Raw genomic sequence first — 24,278 nt, 5'->3', positions numbered from 1 at the left:
CCCCCGCGCGCTGCGCAAGCTTGCGCTACAAGCCGTCTGCGGCAGCGGGGTGACAAGACGTGCAAGAGAAGGACGAGAGGACACGTACACATATAGTTAATAAAAATGATTGCGGTTTAATTACCTACTATACCCCCGTCCTGGTTTATAAGTAGGATTTAACTAATAAAATATGAATGCATGTCTCCATAGATTATATCGTTGGAGTCGTATTTGAACATAGTTTCCAGCTATAAATTTTTTGTAACATGCATTAACACTTTTTTTGGTTAAATTTAAGGTTATACACCAGCAAACGTTTTTCCGCAACACACATGGCTTATTCCATCACAAACAGCTCTGATGGATCAACTGTCTGCCACGTATCTCACACGCAACTCTAATCTGATTCGTGCTTGATGTCTCCGACATCGCTCACATAGTTCATCTTATTTGCCACGTATCATTGTGCCGTCCTCTACTCGCGTCCCTCGGCAAGCTCTGCTCGACGTTAGGTGCCACAGCGTGCTGTGCTCGCCGTTAGGCGCCGCGGCACGCTCTGTCACGTCTGTTGGCGTGCTCTCCTCGCGTCCGTCGGCGCGCTCGGCTTGTGGACAACTTTTCCTTGAGGCGACCGTGGAGCGCTCTTCTCGCATCCCTCCGTGCGTGCTCTACTAGCAGTTGGCCATGCGCACGATCACATCGAGGGCCCCATATGCATGCAGTTGCGCCGCGCGCGTTGCCACGTGATGCAATTATGTGCGGTACGATGGAGTTACGAGCTGCAAATTAGAACTGCCATCGGGGCCTGTCAATATTCCTGGCCGTCCGGCTTCCTTTAATTCCCGCGGCCATTATAACCTTAGTCTCTTCAACCTTTCGATCACGCCCCACAACACAACAAGGACACCCATGATGACACATAGAGAGGGGATGTCCGGCGGCGCTCCAATGGAGTTTGGCGAGCATAGAGTGGAGACCCACACGAGGGAGAGGGATCTCTCAATGGTGTACACCATCGACCCAGCCGTGGTGGACGACTACATCAATAGCGTTGAGCAATTGCTTGCTGGAGACAAGTACAAGGTGGTCGGCATCGACCTCTAGTACACCGTCGGTCATCCCGGCATAGATCAGAAGGTTTCCATCGCCCAGTTGTGCATGCGCCATCATGTCCTCATCTACCATTACTGCATGGCGACAGGGCCTTGCGACCATTCCAACAGGTTTGTCAATAACACCGACTACAATTTCGCCACGGTGGATACCAAAGACGATGTAAAAGTGCTCAATGTTGCGGGCTTGTCCTGCAAGAACCTTGTCGAAATCCATGACCACTAGAGGGTCTGGGGTAGCACGAAGCAGGACTCCCTGGTCGAACTTGCCTCGGCCATCACCGACCCCTACTACAAAAAGATAAAGCAGGATGCCCAGAGAACAAGTCTCGTATCCTGGCACAAGGCCTGGATGCGGCAACTGGATGAACCTCACCTCAGTTTCACGGCCAAGAGCATGTACACATGCTATGACATGCATAGGCGGATCATTGACATGAGGAAGTGCCTCGTTACCCAAATCGACGAGCCGGGATCGAGCCACAAGAAGAGCAAGCGTCACAAGAAGTAGATGATGATCATATGATCGTTTATTCTAGTTAATCATGCATGTAATATATAGTTTACTTTATTGGTGTGTGTGGAAATGTCATGTGTGTAGTAGCCACCTATGTAATTATGCATGTAATAGTTTACTTTGGTGTGTGCAAATGCCATGGTTGTAGTAGCCACCTATGTAAGTGGATGTTTAATTTGGTTATGCAAGCATGTCCTTATAAGTGTGTGTATATATATGTTGTTGTTATGTATGCAATCCCATCACACAACACACACGTCTTATTAGCAGCAACCGTCTGTGTTACTATCGGTCTTCACACACATTCTGATTACAGACCTGTTTACCGCGTATCACACACATCTTGTTAAGTTGAACTATTTCTGTTCTCATGTCTCAACGCAAATAGTTCATCCGAGTGAACCGCATGCCGTATATCGAACACACCTTTGATCTGGCTGATCGTTTCTTTTGTGTTGCCTAATCACAAACAGTTTATCCGAGTGAACCGTATGCTGTGTATTCACTACAAAAAAATACACTTCCGTGATGATACGTGTTTGTCATAGTAGGTCACGTTTTCTGTCATGCATGTACATCCATGACAATTTTATGGCAGAATCAAGATAGTCATACCTGTGTTGTCGTAGAAGTGTTCCATGACATTACCAAAATTATCATCATGGAAGTGTCCACTTCCATGACGATAAATCGCGCGTCACAGAAGTGCTTTCGTCAAGGGTGACCAACACATGGCATCCACCGTAACGGGACGCCGTTAAGCTATTGGGTCCGGTTTTAGATCCAATAACCCGTTAACAGCCCCGAGCAATAGGGATTTTCCATGTGTAAGATCATCATTGGCTGGAGGAAACACGTGTCGGCTCATCGTTGGGACAGATGTCATCCACTCATTGGACCCAAAGTGCCTATGATACGTCGACACGTGGCACGGCCCAACAGAGGCCCATTCCTGTGAAAAGGCCGGCCCATTTGACTTGGTCAAAAGGTGGCGGGCCAGCCCACGGCAAGCGCCTGTTAACGGCATGTTCGCATATAACCCATTTACAGCCCGCTAACCCATGGCCCGTTTATGGCCTCTCCGAATTAGGCCCAGTAGCATCATCTAGGCCGTCCAATATAAATCCAGCCAGTTTTAACTTCCAGCCCATGTATGGCCCATGACGTCTTTCGGCCCATATGAGGCCCTTAGTAACCCTCGGCCCATTAATGGCCCATGGTAAAACTGGCCCGTAATGAACAGTGTATCACTTTATACCCATTAACGGCCCATTATTCTGTTGGGTCGTTTCCAGCCCATGTTATCTTTCGACCTTCTCAGGGCTCATTTATTCTTGGGCTCATTTCCAGCATTTGTTTACTTTCGGCCCGTTACTGTCATTTTCTGCTTGTGGGCCAAATTCAGCCCGTGGTTACAATCGGCCCCTTTGTGGCCCGTTAATACGTTGGGCCATTTTCATAGCATCATCAAATACGGACGATTAACGACGGCCCATTATGGTCGGCCCATGAATGGACGATTTCAACTCTAGCCCATTTACGGCCATAGTGTGGTCTGTTATTGGCCCATGTTTGGCCAACCGATCATACGGCCCGTAGAAGGCCCATTGTGTCTACGGCCCGTATAAGGCCCATTGTTTCTACGCCCCGTAGAAGGCCCATTGTTTCTATGGCCCTTAGAAGGCCCATTGTTTCTACGGCCCGTAGGAGGCCCATGTTAACTACAGTAAATATGTAGCCCATGGTTAATGTGGCCTAGTTTTAAAAAATAGGTTATTGCGGCCACTAGCAAACCGCGGAAAAAGAACTGCACTGACTAAAAGAAAACAAATAAACAAGACAATAAGGAAATAAATAAGAAAGCAAATTACGCTAGGCTATCACGGCTATTACACATATTACATCCACTGGGCATCAAAGTTCGCCACCAGTGCAAATATAGGGAACAAAGCAGCATATAAACGCCGTAGCAAAACAAGTCCAGAACTAAAACCACTTCAGAAGAGCTCAAGAAACAATATTTGCACTGAAACCCTGCAGCAATCTTATTAACTTTCTCTTGTTTAGCGCTTAAATCCTCCAGCACTTGCTGTTGCACCAGAAAGTACGCATTTGAATTCTGCAGGGACTTCCTCAGTCCTTCGGCTTCCTGTCGCATAACATCTGATCGATGTCTTTCAACTTGAAGTTGAGACTCAAGAAGCCGAACTGATTCAGGCAGTGAGTTCGAAGAGCTGGTGCCAGCAATAGTATCTAGTAACTCGAACACTACATCAAGACAAGACTTTGGGGTTGTCTCAGTGTCTTCAATATAGTTTTTATCAGCTTTCTTGGAGACCAACAGGGATGTCTCACTATCTTGAACCTTATCTGCATTACTTCCTTTACCATTGCATAACAGGGTACTCTTATCCAATATTTTATCTGTGTTCTAAAAGAGAAACAAACAAACACATCACAGGTTTACAATGTAGTATATGAAACTCATTTTGGTAAACCAGTTCAGTAGTAAGGTGGACATGATAACAACATGAGACAAACATATATCTATGTAGTATGGTCACTGTATGGTCTATATCATTCTAGTTTATGTTGCCAAATCAAGATAGATACAGTTCGAATCATATCTATTTAAGACAAAGCAGCATAGACAGAATATAAGTGTGGGAAACTACACAGCAATAACAACACTTGTAATGTGCATGGAATGAGAACATAACTGTTTATTCAATTGAAACTAAAATCAACATAGAGCAAGTTACAACAGCAAACATGTTAAAGAAACAGGTTTAAAACATACCTGTTTCGCCATTGGAGTTTCAATTACATCCTTCAAATTTGAAATTAGTTGGTATGAGTAAATACAGTGATGCAAGAGCAAAGTAGTATGAACCAGATCTACGTAACCTGACCTGAGAACAAATTCTTCTTCTGCTTTAAGCGTTGACTTGGGGTTCGGAGTGGTGGTCCTCGTGCTTTGGGCACTGCAGTTGCCTTACTAACTGCTCATGTTTGGGTGCTCTGTGGTGGAGACGGTGATGTGTCAACGGGAACTGTGTTACTATCTGTTGGGGTTGGGGTTAGAAGGGGTGTAGCTGGTTCTGTGTCCAACTGAGTAGGGGTACAATCTGCGTGAGTCTGGGTTATGTGTGGTGGGGCTGGTTCTTGGGCAAGTACAACCGTGGTTCTATCTCCATCGATAGGTAGCACGATCTTTTCTGAAGATCGTGTTTTTACTCCCACAGATACTGCCATCACCCCTCCAATTGAAATGGCTGATAAACAAGAAAATTAATTGAATGTACAGACATTGTAAGATAGACAGGTGCAATGGATAGTAGGGAAGAAAACATGGCATGAAATAATTCACATTTATGTTGTCTAGCCAAACAGAATAGCAGGACATAATTTCACATATATGATGGCTAATTAAATAGGATAGCATGACACAATTTCACATGTATGATGGCTAACTAAATAGGATAGAATGACATACTTCAAAATATGATGACTATGCAAACAGGATGACATGATATAACTATACGATGTGTCTATTAAAGTGGTTAGCATGCCATAAATCACAAACATGCCGTCGATGGAAACATGATGGCATGATATAATTCACGGATAGAATGACATAATTCAAAATATGATGACTATGTGAACAGGATGAGATGATATAACTATATTATGTCTTTAGAAAATGGGTTGGCATGCCATAATTCAGATACATGCTGTCTATGTAAACATCGTGGCATGATATAATTCAAATATATGATTTATATACTAAGGAAGTGAGCAGAGGGCAATCGCATATATGATGTGTCAACTAAGGAGATGGCATTCAATATCATGTATATGATGTAAAAACTAAGCATTGCAATACAACATATGCATGATATGAGTAATATAACCCTGCCAAGTTTGAGCATACACCTCAGGGGATAATAGGACTGGTCATCTGCCTCTGAATCCTCCTCTGAAGAGCTATCTATAACCAACAAGATATCTGCTTCAGCAGGTAGCATTGTCTGCTCTGAAGACCTTGTTTTCACTCCAGATTTCTCCATCACCAATTCAAATGGCTGATGCACAAGAAGAGCAGTTGAATATACAAACATTGTCGACAAAAGCAATGAGAAATACAAAAAAAGGACGGCATGATATAATTCACATATATGACGCTTGGCTAAACAACATGGCATTGCATAATTCACATATATAATGCATTGCAACAAGATAGCATTGCATAATTCACATATATAATGTCTTGCAACAAGATGTCATTGCATAATTCACATATATGGTAATTAGACACTAAACAGGTGTCATTCACACAAAGCATGTATAAACTAAGCAAATGACATAGCAATGCAAGATACCATACGCACGATATGAGCAACATAACCCTGTCAAGTTAGAGCATGCACCTCGGGGGTGAAATAGGACTGGTCATTGATGACCCACAAGTATAGGGGATCTATCGTAGCCTTTTCTATAAGTAAGAGTGTCGAACCCAATGAGGAGCAGAAGGAAATGATAAGCAGTTTTCAGTAAGGTATTCTCTGCAAGCACTGAAATTATCGGTAACAGACAGTTTTGTGATAAGGTAATTGGTAATGAGTAACAAGTAACAAGTAACTAGTGTAAATAAAGTGCAGTAAGATGGCCCAATCCTTTTTGTAGCAAAGGACAAGCCTGGACAATTTCTTATATAGAGAAAAGTGCTCCCGAGGACACATGGGAATTATCGTCAAGCTAGTTTTCATCACGTTCATATGATTCGTGTTCGGTACTTTGATAATTTGATATGTGGGTGGACCGGTGCTTGGGTGCTGTCCTTACTTGGAAAAGCATCCCACTTATGATTAACCCCCATTGCAAGCATCCGCAACTACAACAAAAGTATTAAGGTAAACCTAACCATAGCATGAAACATATGGATCCAAATCAGCCCCTTACGAAGCAACGCATAAACTAGGGTTTAAGCTTCTGTCACTCTAGCAACCCATCATCTACTTATTACTTCCCAATGCCTCCCTCTAGGCCCAAACAATGGTGAAGTGCCATGTAGTCGATGTTCACATGACACCACTAGAGGGATGGCAACATACATCTCATCAAAATATCGAACGAATACCAAATTCACATGACTACTAATAGCAAGACTTCTCCCATGTCCTCAGGAACAAACGTAACTACTCACAAAGAATATTCATGTTCATAATCAGAGGGGTATTAATATGCATAATGGATCTGAACATATGATCTTCCACCAAGTAAACCAACTAGCATCAACTACAAGGAGTAATCAACACTACTAGCAACCCACAGGTACCAATCTGAGGTTTGGATACAAAGATTGGATACAAGAGATGAACTAGGGTTTGAGATGAGATGGTGCTGGTGAAGATGTTGATGGAGATTGACCCCCTCCCGATGAGAGGATCGTTGGTGATGACGATGGTGATGATTTCCCCCTCCCGGAGGGAAATGTCCCTGGTAGAACAGCTCTGTCGGAGCCCTAGATTGGTTCCGCCAAGGTTCCGCCTCGTGGTGGCGGAGTCTCATCCCGAAAGCTTTCTTATGATTTTTTTCTCGATGAAAGACTCCATATAGCAGAAGATGGGCATCAGAGGGCCACCAGGGGGCCCACGAGGCAGGGGCGCGCCCACGGGGTAGGGCACGCCTCCACCCTCGTGGCTAGTGGGTGCCCCCCTCTGGTACTTCTTGTGCTCAGTATTTTTTATACATTCTGGAAATAACTTCCGTGAAGTTTTAGGACTTTTGGGGAGCTGTGCACAATATGTTTCTAATATTTGCTCCTTTCCAGCCCAGAATTCAAGTTGTCGGCATTCTCCCTCTTTGTGTAAACCTTGTAAAATAAGAGAGAATAGGCATAAGTATTGTAACATAATGTGTAATAATAGCCCATAATGCAACAAATATCGATATAAAAGCATGATACAAAATGGACGTATCAACTCCCAAGCTTAGACCTCGCATGTCCTCAAGCAAAAGCCAAAATCGAAAATTATGTCCACATGTTTAGAGATAGAGGTGTCGACAAAAATAAAATACGGACATGAGGGCATCATGATCATTCTTAGAACAACAACTTATATAATTCTTGTCATATGATCTCTTATAAAGGTGCTCTATAGGTGTCTCCGATGGTACTTGTTGAGTTGGCATAGATCAAGATTAGGATTTGTCACTCCGATTGTCAGAGAGGTATCTCTGGGCCCTCTTGGTAATACACATCACTATAAGCTATGATAACTAATGAGTTAGTTATGGGGTGATGTATTACAGAATGAGTAAAGAGACTTGCCGGTAACGAGATTGAACTAGGTATTGGATACCGACGATTGAATCTCGGGCAAGTAACATACCGATGACAAAGAGAACAACGTATAGTGTTGTGCAGTTTGAACGATAAAGATCTTCGTAGAATATGTAGGAACCAATATAAGCATCCATGTTCCGCTATTGGTTATTGACTAGAGACATGTCTCGGTCATGTCTACATAGTTCTCGAACCCGTAGGGTCCGCACGCTTAAAGTTCAATGACAATTATATTCTGAGTTTATGTGTTTTGATGAACCGAAGGAAGTTCGGAGTCCCAGATGTGATCATAGACATGACGGGGAGTCTTGAAATGGTCGAGACATAAAGATTGATATATTGGAAGCCTATATTTGGATATCGGAAGTGTTCCGGGTGAAATCGGGATTTTACCGGAGTACCGGGGGTTACCGGAACCCCCCGGGGGTTTAATGGGACAAGATGGGCCTTAGTAGAGAAGAGGAGGGGCGGCCAGGGTAGGACGCGCGCCCCCTCTCCCTCTAGTCCGAATTTGACAAGGAGGGGGGCGGCGCCCCCCTTTCCTTCTTCTCTCCCTCCTCCTTCCCCCTTCTCCTACTCCAACTAGGAAAGGAGCGAGTCCTACTCCCGGTGGGAGTAGGACTCCTCCCTGGCGCACCTCCTCCTGGCCAGCCGCCTCTCCCCCTTGCTCCTTTATATACGGGGGCAGGGGGCACCTCTAGACACACAAGTTGATCGCAAAGATCTCTCCCAGCCTTGTGCGATGCCCCCTCCACCATAATCCACCTCGGTAATACTGTAGCGGTGTTTAGGCGAAGCCCTGCTGTGTTAGCTTCATCAACATCATCACCACACCGTCGTGCTGATGAAACTCTTCCCCGAGCTCTACTGGATCGTGAGTTCGCGGGACGTCACCGAGCTGATCATGTGCTGAACACGGAGGTGCCGTACGTTCGGTACTAAGGATCGGTCAATCGTGAAGACGTACGACTACATCAACCATGTTGTCATAATGCTTCCGCTTAACGGTCTACGAGGGTACGTGGACGACACTCTCCCCTCTCGTTGCTATGCATCACCATGATCCTGTGTGTGCGTAGGAAATTTTTTGAAATTACTACGTTCCCCAACTGTAGCATCCGATCCTGGTTTTATGCGTAGATGTTATATACACGAGTAGAACACAAGTGAGTTGTGGGCGATACAAGTCATACTACTTACCAGCATGTCATACTTTGGTTCGGCGATATTGTTGGATGAAGCGGCCCGGACCGACATTACGTGTACGCTTACGCGAGACTGGTTCTACCGATGTGCTTTGCACACCGGTGGCCGGCGGGTGTCAGTTTCTCCAACTTTAGTTGAACCGAGTGTGGCTATGCCCGGTCCTTCAGAAGGTTAAAACAGCACCAACTTGACGAACTATCGTTGTGGTTTTGATGTATAGGTAAGAACGGTTCTTGCTTAGCCCGTAGCAGCCACGTAAAACTTGCAACAACAAAGTAGAGGACGTCTAACTTTTTTTGCTGGGCATGTTGTGATGTGATATGGTCAAGACATGATGCTATATTTATTGTAGGAGATGATCATGTTTTGTAATGGAGTTATCGGCAACTAGCAGGAGCCATATGGTTGTCACTTTATTGTATGCAATGCAATCGCCCTGTAATTTCTTTACTTTATCACTAAGCGGTAGCGATAGTCGTAGAAGCAATAGTTGGCGAGACGACAATGATGCTACGTTGGAGATCAAGGTGTCGCGCCGATGACGATGGTGATCATGACGGTGCTTCGGAGATGGAGATCACAAGCACAAGATGATGATGGCCATATCATATCACTTATATTGATTGCATGTGATGTTTATCCTTTATGCATCTTATTCTGCTTTGTTTGACGGTAGCATTATAAGATGATCTCTCACTAAATTTCAAGATAAAAGTGTTCTCCCTAAGTATGCACCGTTGCAGAAGTTCGTCATGCCGAGACACCACGTGATGATCGGGTGTGATAAGCTCTACGTCCATCTACAACGGGTGCAAGCCAGTTTTGCACACACAGAATACTCGGGTTAAACTTGGCGAGCCTAGCATATGCAGATATGGCCTCGGAACACTGAGACCGAAAGGTCGAGCGTGAATCATATAGTAGATATGATCAACATAGTGATGTTCACCATTGAAAACTACTCCATTTCACGTGATGATCGGTTATGGTTTAGTTGATATGGGTCACGCGATCACTTAGATGATTACAGGGATGTCTATCCAAGTGGGAGTTCTTAAGTAATATGATTAATTGAACTTAAATTTATCATGAACTTAGTACCTGATAGTATTTTGCTTATCTATGTTGTTGTAGATAGATGGCCCGTGCTGTTGTTTCGTTGAATTTTAATGCGTTCCTTGAGAAAGCAAAGTTGAAAGATGATGGTAGCAATTACACGGACTGGGTCCGTAACTTGAGGATTATCCTCATTGCTGCACAGAAGAATTACATCCTGGAAGCACCGCTGGGTGCCAGGCCTGCTGCAGATGCTGCTGATAATGTTAAGAACGTTTGGCAGAGTAAAGCCGATGACTACTCGATAGTTCAGTGTGCCATGCTTTATGGCTTAGAACCGGGACTTCAACTATGTTTTGAACGTCATGGAGCATATGGGATGTTCCAGGAGTTGAAGTTAATATTTCAAGCAAATGCCCGGATTGAGAGATATGAAGTCTCCAATAAGTTCTATAGCTGCAAGATGGAGGAGAATAGTTCTGTCAGTGAGCATATACTCAAAATGTCTGGGTAGCATAATCACTTGACTCAACTGGGAGTTAATCTTCCTGTTGATAGTGTCATTGACAGAGTTCTTCAATCACTGCCACCAAGCTACAAAAGCTTTGTGATGAACTAAAATATGCAAGGGATGAATAAGACTATTCCTGAGCTCTTCGCGATGCTAAAGGCTGCGGAGGTAGAAATCAAGAAGGAGCATCAAGTGTTGATGATCAATAAGACCACCAGTTTCATGAAAAAGGGCAAAGGGAAGAAGAAGGGGAAATTCAAGAAGAACGACAAACAAGTTGCTGCTCAGGAGAAGAAACCCAAGTCTGGACCTAAGCCTGAGACTGAGTGCATCTACTGCAAACAGACTGGTCACTGGAAGCGGAACTTCCCCAAGTATTTGGCGGATAAGAAGGATGGCAAAGTGAATAAAGGTATATGTGATATACATGTTATTGATGTGTACCTTACCAGAGCTCGTAGTAGCACATGGGTATTTGATACTGGTTCTGTTGCTATTATTTGCAACTCGAAACAGGTTCTACGGATTAAGCGAAGACTGGCTAAGGACGAGGTGACGATGCGCGTGGGAAATGGTTCCAAAGTCGATGTGATCGCTGTCGGCACGCTACCTCTACATCTACCTTTGGGATTAGTTTTAGACCTAAATAATTGTTATTTGGTGCCAGCATTAAGCATGGACATTATATCTGGATCTTGTTTGATGCGAGACAGTTATTCATTTAAATCTGAGAATAATGGTTGTTCTATTTATATGAGTAATATCTTCTATGGTCATGCACCCTTAAAGAGAGGTCTATTCTTCTTGAATCTCGATAGTAGTGATACACATATTCATAATGTTGAAGCCAAAAGATGCAGAGTTGATAATGATAGTGCAACTTATATGTGGCACTGCCGTTTGGGTCATATTGGTATAAAGTGCATTAAGAAACACCATACTGATGGAATTTTGGAATCAATTTATTATGAATCACGTGGTACTTGCAAACCATGCCTTATGGGAAGATGACTAAAACGCCGTTCTCCGAAACTATGGAGCGAGCAACAGATTTGTTGGAAATCATAAATACTGATGTATGTGGTCCGATGAATATTGAGGCTCACGGCGGGTATCGTTATTTTCTCACCTTCACAGATGATTTGAGCAGATATGGGTATATCTACTTAATGAAACCTAAGTCTAAAACATTTGAAAAGTTCAAAGAATTTCAGAGTGAAGTGGAAAATCATCGTAACAAGAAAATAAAGTGTCTACGATCTGATCGTGGAGGAGAATATTTGAGTTACGAGTTTGGCCTACACTTGAAACAATGCGGAATAGTTTCGCAACTCACGCCACCTGGGACACCACAGCGTAATGGTGTGTCCGAATGTCGTAATCGTACTTTACTAGATATGGTGCGATCTATGATGTCTCTTACTGATTTACCACTATCGTTTGGGGTTATGCTTTAGAGACGGCTGCATTCACGTTAAATAGGGCACCATCAAAATCCGTTGAGACGACACCTTATGAACTATGGTTTGGCAAGAAACCAAAGTTGTCATTTCTTAAAGTTTGGGGTTGCGATGCTTATGTGAAAAAGCTTCAACCTGATAAGCTCGAACCAAAATCGGAGAAATATGTCTTCATAGGATATCCAAAGGAAACTATTGGGTACACCTTCTATCACAGATCCGAAGGCAAGATATTCATTGCTAAAAATGGATCCTTTCTAGAGAAGGAGTTTCTCTCGAAAGAAGTGAGTGGGAGGAAAGTAGAACTTGATGAGGTAACTATACCTGCTCCCTTATTGGAAAGTAGTTCATCACACAAACCGGTTCCTGTGACATCTACACCAATTAGTGAGGAAGCTAATGATGATGATCATGAAACTTCAGATCAAGTTACTACCGAACCTCGTAGGTCAACCAGAGCAAGATCCGTGCTAGAGTGGTACGGTAATACAATTCTGGAGGTCATGTTACTTGACCATGACAAACCTACGAACTATGAAGAAGTGATGATGAGCCCAGATTCCGCAAAATGGCTTGAGGCCATGAAGTCTGAGATGGGATCCATGTATGAGAACAAAGTGTGGACTTTGGTTGACTAGCCCGATGATCGACAAGCCATCGAGAACAAATGGATCTTCAAGAAGAAGACAGACGCTGACGGTAATGTTACTGTCTACAAAGCTCGACTTGTTGCGAAAGGTTTCCGACAAGTTCAAGGAGTTGACTACGATGAGACCTTCTCACCCGTAGCGATGCTTGAGTCCGTCTGAATCATGTTAGCAATTGCCGCATTTTATGATTATGAAATTTGGCAAATGGATGTAAAGACTGCATTCCTGAATGGACTTCTGGAAGAAGAGTTGTATATGATGCAACCTGAAGGTTTTATCGATCCAAAGGGAGCTAACAAAGTGTGCAAGCTCCAACGATCCATTTATGGACTGGTGCAAGCATCTCGGAGTTGGAATAAATGTTTTGATAGTGTGATCAAAGCATATGGTTTTATACAGACTTTTGGAGAAGCCTGTATTTACAAGAAAGTGAGTGGGAGCTCTGTAGCATTTCTAATATTATATGTGGATGACATATTGTTAATTGGAAATGATATAGAATTTCTGGACAGCATAAAAGGATACTTGAATAGAAGTTTTTCAATGAAAAGACCTCGGTGAAGCTGCTTATATATTGGGCATCAAGATCTATAGAGATAGATCAAGACGCTTAATTGGACTTTCACAAAGCACATACCTTGATAAAGTTTTGAAGAAGTTCAAAATGGATCAAGCTAAGAAAGGGTCCTTGCATGTGTTACAAGGTGTGAAGTTGAGTAAGACTCAATGCCCGACCACTTCAGAAGATAGAGAGAAAATGAAAAGTGTTCCGTATGCTTCAGCCATAGGCTCTATCATGTATGCAATGCTGTGTACCAGACCTGATGTGTGCCTTGCTATTAGCCTAGCAGGGAGGTACCAAAGTAATCCAGGAGTGGATCACTGTACATCGGTCAAGAACATCCTGAAGTACCTGAAAAGGACCAAGGACATGTTTCTCGTTTATGGAGGTGACATAGAGCTAATCGTAAATGGTAACGTTGATGCAAGCTTTGACACTGATCCGGACGATTCTAAATCGCAAACCGGATACGTGTTTATATTAAATGGTGGAGCTGTTAGTTGGAGCAGTTCAAAACAGAGCATCGTGGCGGGATCTACATGTGAAGCGGAGTACATTGCTGCTTCGGAAGCAGCGAATGAAGGAGTCTAGATGAAGGAGTTCATATCCGATCTAGGTGTCATACCTAGTGCATCGGGTCCAATTAAAATCTTTTCTGACAATACTCGTGCAATTTCCTTGGCAAAGGAATCCAGATTTCACAAGAGAACCAAGCACATCAAGAGACGCTTCAACTCCATTCGGGATCAAGTCCAGGTGGGAGACATAGAGATTTGCAAGATACATACAGATCTGAATGTTGTAGACCCGTTGACTAAGCCTCTTCCACGAGCAAAACATGATTAGCACCAAGGCTCCATGGGTGTTAAAATCATTACCGTGTAATCTAGATTATTGACTCTAGTGCAAGTGGGAGACTGAAGGAAATATGCCCTAGAGGCAATAATAAAGTTATTATTTATTTCCTTATTTCATGATAAATGTTTATTATTCATACTAGAATTGTATTAACCGAAAACATAATACATGTGTGAATGCATAGACAAACATAGTGTCACTAGTATGCCTCTACTTGACTAGCTCATTGATCAAAGATGTTTAAGTTTCCTAACCATAGACATGAGTTGTTATTTTATCAATGGGATCACATCATTAGGAGAATGATGTGATTGACTTGACCCATTCCGTTAGCTTAGCACTTGATCATTTGTTTACTGCTATTGCTTTCTTCATGACTTATACATGTTCTTATGACTATGAGATTATGCAACTCCCGAATACCGGAGGAACACTTTGTGTGCTACCAAACATCACAACGTAACTGGGTGATTATAAAGGTGCTCTACAGGTGTCTCCGATGGTACTTGTTGAGTTGGCATAGATCAAGATTAGGATTTGTCACTCCGATTGTCGGAGAGGTATCTCTGGGCCCTCTCAGTAATACACATCACTATAAGCCTTGCAAGCATGATAACTAATGAGTTAGTTATGGGGTGATGTATTACGGAATGAGTAAAGAGACTTGCCGATAACGAGATTGAACTAGGTATTGGATACCGACGATCGAATCTCGGGCAAGTAACATACCGATGACAAAGAGAACAACGTATAGTGTTGTGCGGTTTGACCGATAAAGATCTTTGTAGAATATGTAGGAACCAATATGAGCATCCAGGTTCCGCTATTGGTTATTGACTAGAGACATGTCTCGGTCGTGTCTACATAGTTCTCAAACCCGTAGGGTCCGCACACTTAAAGTTCGATGACGGTTATATTATGAGTTTATGTGTTTTGATGAACCGAAGGAAGTTAGGAGTCCCGGATGTGATCACGGACATGACGAGGAGTCTCGAAATGGTCGAGACATAAAGATTGATATATTGGAAGCCTATATTTGGATATCGGAAGTGTTCCGGGTGAAATCGGTATTTTACCGTAGTACCGGGGGTTATCGGAACCCCCCGGGGGTTTAATGGGCCAAGATGGGCCTTAGTGGAGAAGAGGAGGGGCGGCCAGGGCAGGCCGCGCGCCCCCTCTCCCTCTAGTCCGAATTGGACAAGGAGGGGGGCACCCCCCTTTCCTTCCTCTCTCCCTCCTCCTCCCCCCTTCTCCTACTCCAACTAGGAAAGGAGGGAGTCCTACTCCCGGTGAGAGTAGGACTCCTCCCTGGCGCGCCTCCTCCTGGCCGGCCGCCTCCCCCCCTTGATCCTTTATATACGTGGGCATGGGGGCACTTCTAGACACACAAGTTGATCGCAAAGATCTCTCCCAGCCGTGTGCGGTCCCCCCTCCACCATAATCCACCTCGGTAATACTGTAGCGGTGTTTAGGCGAAGCCCTGCTGCGGTAGCTTCATCAAATCGTCACCACACCGTTGTGCTGATGAAACTCTTCCCCGAGCTCTACTGGATCGTGAGTTTGCGGGACGTCACCGAGCTGAACGTGTGCTGAACGCGGAGGCGCCGTACGTTCGGTACTGAGGATCTATCGATCATGAAGACGTATGACTACATCGACCGTGTTGTCATAACGCTTCCGCTTAACGGTCTACGAGGGTACGTGGACGACACTCTCCCCTCTCGTTGCTATGCATCACCATGATCCTGCGTGTGCGTAGGATTTTTTTTGAAATTACTACGTTCCCCAACAAAAATGTAAAAAGGAAAGGTGAAGATCACCATGTCTCTTATGTAAGGTAGAAGATAAAAGTAAAAGATAGGCCCTTCGCAGAGGGAAGCAGAGGTTGTCATGCACTTTTATGGTTGGATGCACAAAATCTTAATGCAAAAGAACGTCATTTTATATTGCCACTTGTGATATGGACCTTTATTGTGCAGTCCGTCGCTTTTATTTCTTCCATATCACAAGATCATATAAAGTTTATTTTCTCTGCACTAATAAGTCATACATATTCAGGGAGCAATTTTTATTGCATGCATCGATGACAACTTACTTGAAGGATCTTACTCAATCCATAGGTAGGTATGGTGGACTCTCAAGGCAAAAACGGGTTTAGGGATCTTTGGAAGCACAAGTAGTATCTCTACTTGGTGCAAAGAAATTGGCTAGCATGAGAGGGAAAGGCAAGCTCAACATGTTGGACGATCCATGACAATATAATTTATCTTAGATGTAAGAAAACATAACCCATTATGTTGTCTTCCTTGTCCAACATCAACTCTTTAACATGTCATACTTTAATGAGTGCTCACAATCATAAAAGATGTCCAAGATAGTATATTTATATGTGAACCTCTCTTTCTTTATTACTTCCTATTCATTGCAACGATGACCAAAACTATGTTTATCAACTCTCAACAACTTTTATTCAGCATACTCTTTATATGTGAGCTCATTACTCTCCATAAGATCGATATGATCTCTTTATTTCTTCTCTTTTATTTTATTTAATTCCCTCGGGATCATAGGAAAATAATAAAGCCCTTAACTCAACACTAATCTTTATTATATAGCTCACAGACTCGATTACATAGGAGGATCATAAAGCAAAACTCACAACTAGATCATACTAAAACTTTATTCTACTAGATTAAGATATTATCAAAAGGATCGAACTAAGAAAAACGGTAAAGATAAAAGTGATGGTGATACGATACCGGGGCACTCCCCCAAGCTTGGCAATAGACAAGGGGAGTGCCCATACCAGATACTCGGTTCTTCTTTGTTGGTGAAGAAGGTGTTGGTGATGATGGATAGTCGCACATCGAGCGTAGGAGGTCCTCAAACTTGCGGATAATGCCCTTGAGTGTGATGATATGCTCCTTCAACAAAATATTTTCACGTGTGATATATTTGTTTTGTATACGAGCTAACTCAATCATCTTGAAAGCTTCGATCTCGGTTGGGGCAAGAAGATTGTGATCAAGTTGAAGGATGTCTTCTGCTGCCGGAACTTGGTCCCCCGTGTCCTTCTTGATCCCTTCATCCTTGTTGATCTCTCTGGGCTCTTCTCTCTTCAGCTCTATCTTCATTAGCCAAGCATCTTTGCCCTCATTGTTGGAGGAGGAGGGAGACGACATGATGCTTGGCCTTGACAACCCTGGCAAAAAACAGCTCGAAACAAGAACAGGAGATTTTTGCGTGATAGGATGGTCAAAACCTTCGGGAGATTATATAATGAAATTTTACCGACCAAAAGAAGTATCGTGCAAGAAACAGAGTCCGGATAGCACACGGGGTTCCCACGAGGCAGGGGGGCGCGCCCAGGGGAGTAGGGCACGCCTCCCACCCTCGTGGAAGCCTCGAGTCCTTCCCAGACTACTTCTTATTTTCCTATTTTCTTAAATATTTCAAAACGGGGGAAAATTGCCATTAGAACTGTTTTGGAGTCGGTTTACTTACTGTAGCACGTACCTATTCCTTTTTGGGGTCTGAAACGTTCCGGAAAGTGTCCCTTATGTATTCCTCCAGGGTTACGGTTTCAATAAAATTAGTTTCAACATTTATGGGATTACCTGAGATATAATGTTTTATTCTTTGACCGTTTACCACCCTCGGATTTGTGCCTTCAAAGTTGTTGATTTTTATGGCACCGGAACGATAGACCTCCTCGATAACGTAATGACCTTCCCATTTAGAGAGAAGTTTGCCTGCAAAAAATCTTAAACGAGAGTTGTATAGCAATACATAATCACCTACATTAAACTCACGCTTTTGTATCCTTTTATCATGCCATCTTTTAACTTTTTCTTTAAACAGCTTGACATTTTCATAAGCCTGGGTTCTCCATTCATCAAGTGAGCTAATGTCAAAAAGCCTCTTCTCACCAGCAAGTTTGAAGTCATAGTTGAGCTCTTTAATAGCCCAATATGCCTTATGTTCTAATTCAAGAGGTAAGTGACATGCTTTACCATAAACCATTTTATACGGGGACATACCCATAGGATTTTTATATGTAATTCTACAGGCCCATAATGCATCATCAAGTTTCTTGGACCAATTCTTTCTAGATCTATTAAAAGTATTTTGCAAAATTAATCTGAGCTCTCTGTTACTTAATTCTACTTGACCACTAGACTGTGGGTGATATGGACATGCAATTATATGATTAACATCATACTTAGCAAGCATTTTACGAAAGGCACCATGAATAAAATGTGAACCACCATCAGTCATTAAATATCTAGGGACTCCAAATCTCGGGAAAATAACTTCTTTAAGCATCTTAATAGAGGTGTTATGATCAGCACTACTAGTTGGAATAGCTTCTACCCACTTAGTAATGTAATCAACATCAACTAAAATATGTGTATACCCATTAGAGGAAGGAAAAGGTCCCATATAATCAAAGCCCAAATGTCAAATGGCTCAATAACAAGTGAATAATTCATAGGCATTTCTTGACGTCTACTAATATTACCAATTCTTTGACATTCATCACAGGACAAGACAAACTTACGGGCATCCTTGAAGAGAGTAGGCCAATAAAACCGGATTGCAATACCTTATGTGCAGTTCTATCTCCAGCATAGTGTCCTCCATAGGCTTCGGAGTGACACTTGCGTAGGATCTGTTCCTGTTCATGCTCGGGTACACAACGTATAATAACACCATCTACTCCTTCTTTATAAAGATGTGGGTCATCCCAAAAGTAATGCCTTAAATCATAGAAGAAAATTTTCTTTTGCTGGTATGTGAAACTAGGTGGTATAAACTTAGCAACAATGTAATTAGCATAATCAGCATACCGCGGAGCAGTGCGAGAAGCATTTATGACATTTAATTGTTCATCAGGAAAGCTATCATCAATAGGTAGTGGATCATCAAGAACATTTTCTAACCTAGACAAGTTGTCTGCAACGGGGTTCTCAGCCCCCTTCTATCAATAATATGCAAATCAAATTCTTGTAGCAAGAGAACCCATCTAATAAGTCTAGGCTTACCATCTTTCTTTTCCATTAGGTATTTAATAGCAGAATGATCAGTGTGAATAGTTACTTTAGAATCAGCAATATAAGGTCTGAACTTATCACAAGCAAAAACGACGGCTAAAAATTCTTTTTCAGTAGTAGCATAATTTCTCTGGGCATTGTCTAGAGTTTTACTAGCATATTGAAAACATTTAATTTCTTATCAACTCTTTGCCCTAGAACAACACCTACATCATAATCACTAGCATCACACATAATTTCAAAGGGTAAATTCCAATCAGGTGGCTGAACAATAGGTGCAGAAATCAATGCTTTCTTAAGTATTTCAAATGCTTCTACACAATCATCACAAAGACAAAAGGAATATCTTTTTGTAATAGGTTAGTCAGAGGCCGAGAAATTTTTGACAAGTCCTTAATGAACCTCCTATAAAAACCGACATGACCAAGGAAACTTCTTATACCTTTGATGTCCTTGGGACATGGCATCTTTTCAATAGCATCAACTTTAGCTTTATCAACTTCAATGCCTCTTTCAGAAATTTTATGTCCCAAGACAATACCTTCATTAACCATAAAGTGGCATTTCTCACAATTCAGAACAAGATTAGTTTCTTCACATCTCTGCAAAACTCGATCAAGGTTTCTCAAGCAATCATCAAAGGACGATCCATAAACGGAGAAATCGTCCGTGGAAACCTCACATATCTTTTCACAAAAGTCAGAAAATATAGCCATCATGCATCTTTGAAAGGTAGCAGGTGCATTACATAAACCAAAAGGCATACGTCTATAAGCAAATGTACCGAAAGGGAAAGTAAAAGTAGTCTTTTCGTGATCATCATCTGACACAGGTATTTGAGAGAAACCAGAGTAACCATCTAGAAAGCAAAAATGTGTATGTTTGGATAATCTTTGTAGCATTTGATCAATGAAAGGCGAAGGGTAATGATCTTTTTTAGTAGCTTTATTTAATTTCCGGAAATCAATCACCATCCTATAACCTGTAATAATTCTTTGCAGAATCAATTCATCTTTATCATTAGGAACGACAGTAATACCTCCCTTCTTAGGGACACAATGGACATGACTTACCCACTGACTATCAGCAATGGGATAAATTATACCTGCCTCGAGGAGCTTTAGTATTTCCTTTCTTACCACTTCTTTCATCTTAGGATTTAGCCGTCGTTGGTGATCAATAACCGGTGTGGCATCCTTCTCCAAATTTATTTTGTGTTGACATAGAGTGGGACTAATGCCCTTAAGATCATCAAGAGTATATCCAATAGCAGCACGGTGCTTCTTCAGAGTTTTCAATAATTTCTTTTCTGCATGCTTTGAAAGGTTAGCACTAATAATAACAGGATATGTCTTCTTTTCATCAAGATAAGCATATTTAAGAGTATCAGGTAATGGTTCAAGCTCAAACACGGGATCAACCTTGGGTGGAGGAGCATCCCCTAGGATTTCAACAGGCAAATTGTGCTTCAGAATGGGTCCTTGTTTAAAGAATACTTCATCTATTTCCCTTCTTTCATTCATAAACATATCATTCTCATGGTCTAGCAAATATTGTTATAAAGGATCATTAGGAGGCACAACAATAGAAGCAAGACCAATAATTTCATCTTTGCTAGGCAAATTTTCATCACGGGGTTGTCTATGAAATTTAGAGAAATTAAAATCATGAGACATATCATCCAAACCAATAGTAACAACATCCTTCTTGCAATCTATCTTAGCATTAACAGTATTCAAGAAGGGTCTATGAGGGAGTCCTGGATTAGGGGGTATCCGGACAGCCGGATTATATCCTTTTGCTGGACTGTTGGACTATGAAGATATAATATTGAAGACTTCGTCCTGTGTCCGGATAGGACTCTACTTGGCATGGAAGGCAAGCTAGGCAATACAGATATGTATATCTCCTCCTTTGTAACTGACCTTGTGTAACCCTAGCCCCCTCCGGTGTCTATATAAACCGGAGGGTTTTAGTCCATAGGACAACATACAATCATACCATAGGCTAGCTTCTAGGGTTTAGCCTCTCCGATCTCATGGTAGATCAGCTCTTGTAATACTCATATCATCAAGAATAAATCAAGCAGGACGTAGGGTTTTACCTCCATCAAGAGGGCCCGAACCTGGGTAAAACATTGTGTCCCCTGCCTCCTGTTACCATCCGCCTTAGACGCACAATTCGGGACCCCCTACCCGAGATCCGCCGGTTTTGACACCGACATTGGTGCTTTCATTGAGAGTTCCTCTGTGTCGTCGTCGTTAGGCTTGATGGCTCCTACTATCATCGATAGTGATGCAGTCCAGGGTGAGACTTTTCTCCCCGGACAGATCTTTGTGTTCGGCGGCTTCGCACTGCGGGCCAACTCGCTTGGCCATCTGGAGCAGATCGAAAGTTACGCCCCTGGCCACCAGGTCAGGTTTGGAAGCTTAAATTACACATCCGATATCCGCGGAGACTTTATCTTTGACGGATTCGAGCCCCTGCCTTGTGCGCCACGCGGCCACGATGAGTATGATTTAGCTCTACCGTCGGACCGTATTCAGGAGATCGCACCGGCAGCCGCTCCGAGCCTCAATTCGGAGCCAGTTGCGCCATCCATGGATGGGTGGATAGACCCCATCACGGAGGCCATATCCTCAGCGGCGATCGAGCCGAATATCGACCTTACCCTTCACGAGAGCCGTGTTGCCAAACTGCCGGATCCTTCTCCCGCCACAGACTCTGAACCGCCTGCGCCCGTTCCTATCGAATCCGATTGGGCGCCGATCATGGAGTTTACCTCCGCGGATATTTTTCAGCACTCGCCCTTCGGCGACATACTGAACTCATTAAGGTCTCTCTCTTTGTCAGGTGGATCCTGGCCGAACTATGTCCGGCAGGATTGGGATGCGAATGATGAAGAAATTTGCCGCCCACCCACCACCCACTTAGTAGCCACTGTCAACGACTTAACCGACATGCTCGACTTCGACTCCGAAGACATCGACGGTATGGATGACGATGCGGGAGACGAAGAGGAACCACTGCCCACAGGGCACTGGACAGCCACCTCATCATATGATATATACATGGTGGACACACCCAAAGAAGGCAATGGTGACGAGACAACGGAGGATGACCCCTCCATGAAGCAACCTAAGCGCCGTCATCAGCGGCGCTGCTCTAAGTCCCGCCAAAGCAAAAATGGTGATTCTGGCACAGGAGATAACAACACCCCGGACAGTGCCAAAGACAACCGCCTCCAGCAAGATCCAGCACAGGAGGATGGAGAAGCCAGCCCTCATGAGAGAGCGGCAGATAGAGAGGAAGAGGATAATAATTACATACCTCCCTCCGAAGATGAGGCAAGCCTCGACGATGACGAATTCGTCGTGCTAGAGGATCTCGTCGAACAAGAGCGCTTTAAGCGCCAGCTTATAGCCACGACAAATAGCCTTAAGAAAAAGCAGCAGCAGCTTCAAGCTGATCAAGATCTGCTAGCTGACAGATGGATTAAATTCCTGGCAGCCGAGGAATTTAAACTTGAACTCCCCTCCAAGAGTTACCCAAAATGCAGGTTGCTACCCCAACTGGAGGAAGAAGCGTATGATGCGGCTGACCGGCCACCCCGTGGCCGCGACAAAGAGGCATTCCAGCCAAAAGCTCAGCCTGCACCCTGACGCCATTCAAATAAAAAGGCATGGGGAAATACGCCAGACCCGCGAGACGTATTGGAGGACAAAGCAAAACATGCAAGATCGATCTACAGATCACGAGGGCGCGCCACTACGCGAGACGATAATCGTCACACCGGATACAGCAAAAGTAAATCCGCCCGGGCCGAACACAGCGGGCAAGACTCATTGGAGCTGCGTCGCGATATAGCCCAGTACAGAGGCGCCGCACACCCCTTATGCTTCACAGACGAAGTAATGGATCATCAAATCCCAGAGGGTTTCAAACCCGTAAATATGGAATCATACGATGGCGCAACAGATCCTGCGGTATGGATCGAGGACCTCCTCTTGCATATCCACATGGCACGCGGTGATGATCTACACGTCATTAAATATCTCCCACTCAAACTTAAAGGACCAGCTCGGCATTAGTTCAACAACTTGCCAGCAGAGTCCATTGGCTATTGGGAAGATTTGGAAGCCGCATTCCTCAACAACTTTCAGGGAACTTATGTGCGACCACCAGATGCCGATGACTTGAGCCACATAATTCAGCAGCCAGAGGAATCGGCTAGGCAATTCTGGACACGGTTCCTAACAAAGAAAAATCAAATCATCGACAGTACGAATGCAGAGGCCTTAGCAGCTTTTAAACACAATATTCGCGGCGAGTGGCTAGCCCGGCACCTTGGTCAGGAAAAGCCGAAATCTATGGCAGCCCTCACGACACTCATGACCCGCTTTTGTGCAGGAGAAGACAGCTGGCTGGCTCGCAGTAATAACATATCAAAGAACCATGGTACTTCGGACACCATGGACGGCAATAGCAGGTCATGTCGCAACAAACATAAGCGCCGCATTAATAGCGACAATACCGAGGATACGGCAGTCAATGCTGGATTCAAAGGCTCTAAACCCGGTCAGCGGAAAAAGCCATTTAAAAGAAGCACTCCGGGCCCGTCTAGTTTGGACCGCATACTCGATCGCTCGTGTCAAATACACAACACCCCCGACAAGCCAGCCAACCACACCAATAGGGATTGTTGGGTATTCAAGCAGGCCGGCAAGTTAATTGCCGAAAACAAAGATAAGGGGCCACACAGCGATGACGAGGAAGAGCCCCGGCAGCTGAACACCGGAGGACAGAAGAGGTTCCCCGCACAAGTGCGGACGGTGAACATGATATACGCAACCCACATCCCCAAGAGGGAGCGGAAGCATGCACTCAGGGACGTATATGCGTTGGAGCCAGTCGCCCCAAAGTTCAACCCATGGTCCTCCTGTCCGATCACCTTCGATCGC

This window comes from Triticum urartu, chromosome 7A (assembly GCF_056163025.1).
Source record: "Triticum urartu cultivar PI428250 chromosome 7A, HENAU_Tu73, whole genome shotgun sequence".
Classification (NCBI taxonomy): Eukaryota; Viridiplantae; Streptophyta; class Magnoliopsida; order Poales; family Poaceae; genus Triticum; species Triticum urartu.
This window is presented reverse-complemented; position numbering follows the sequence as displayed.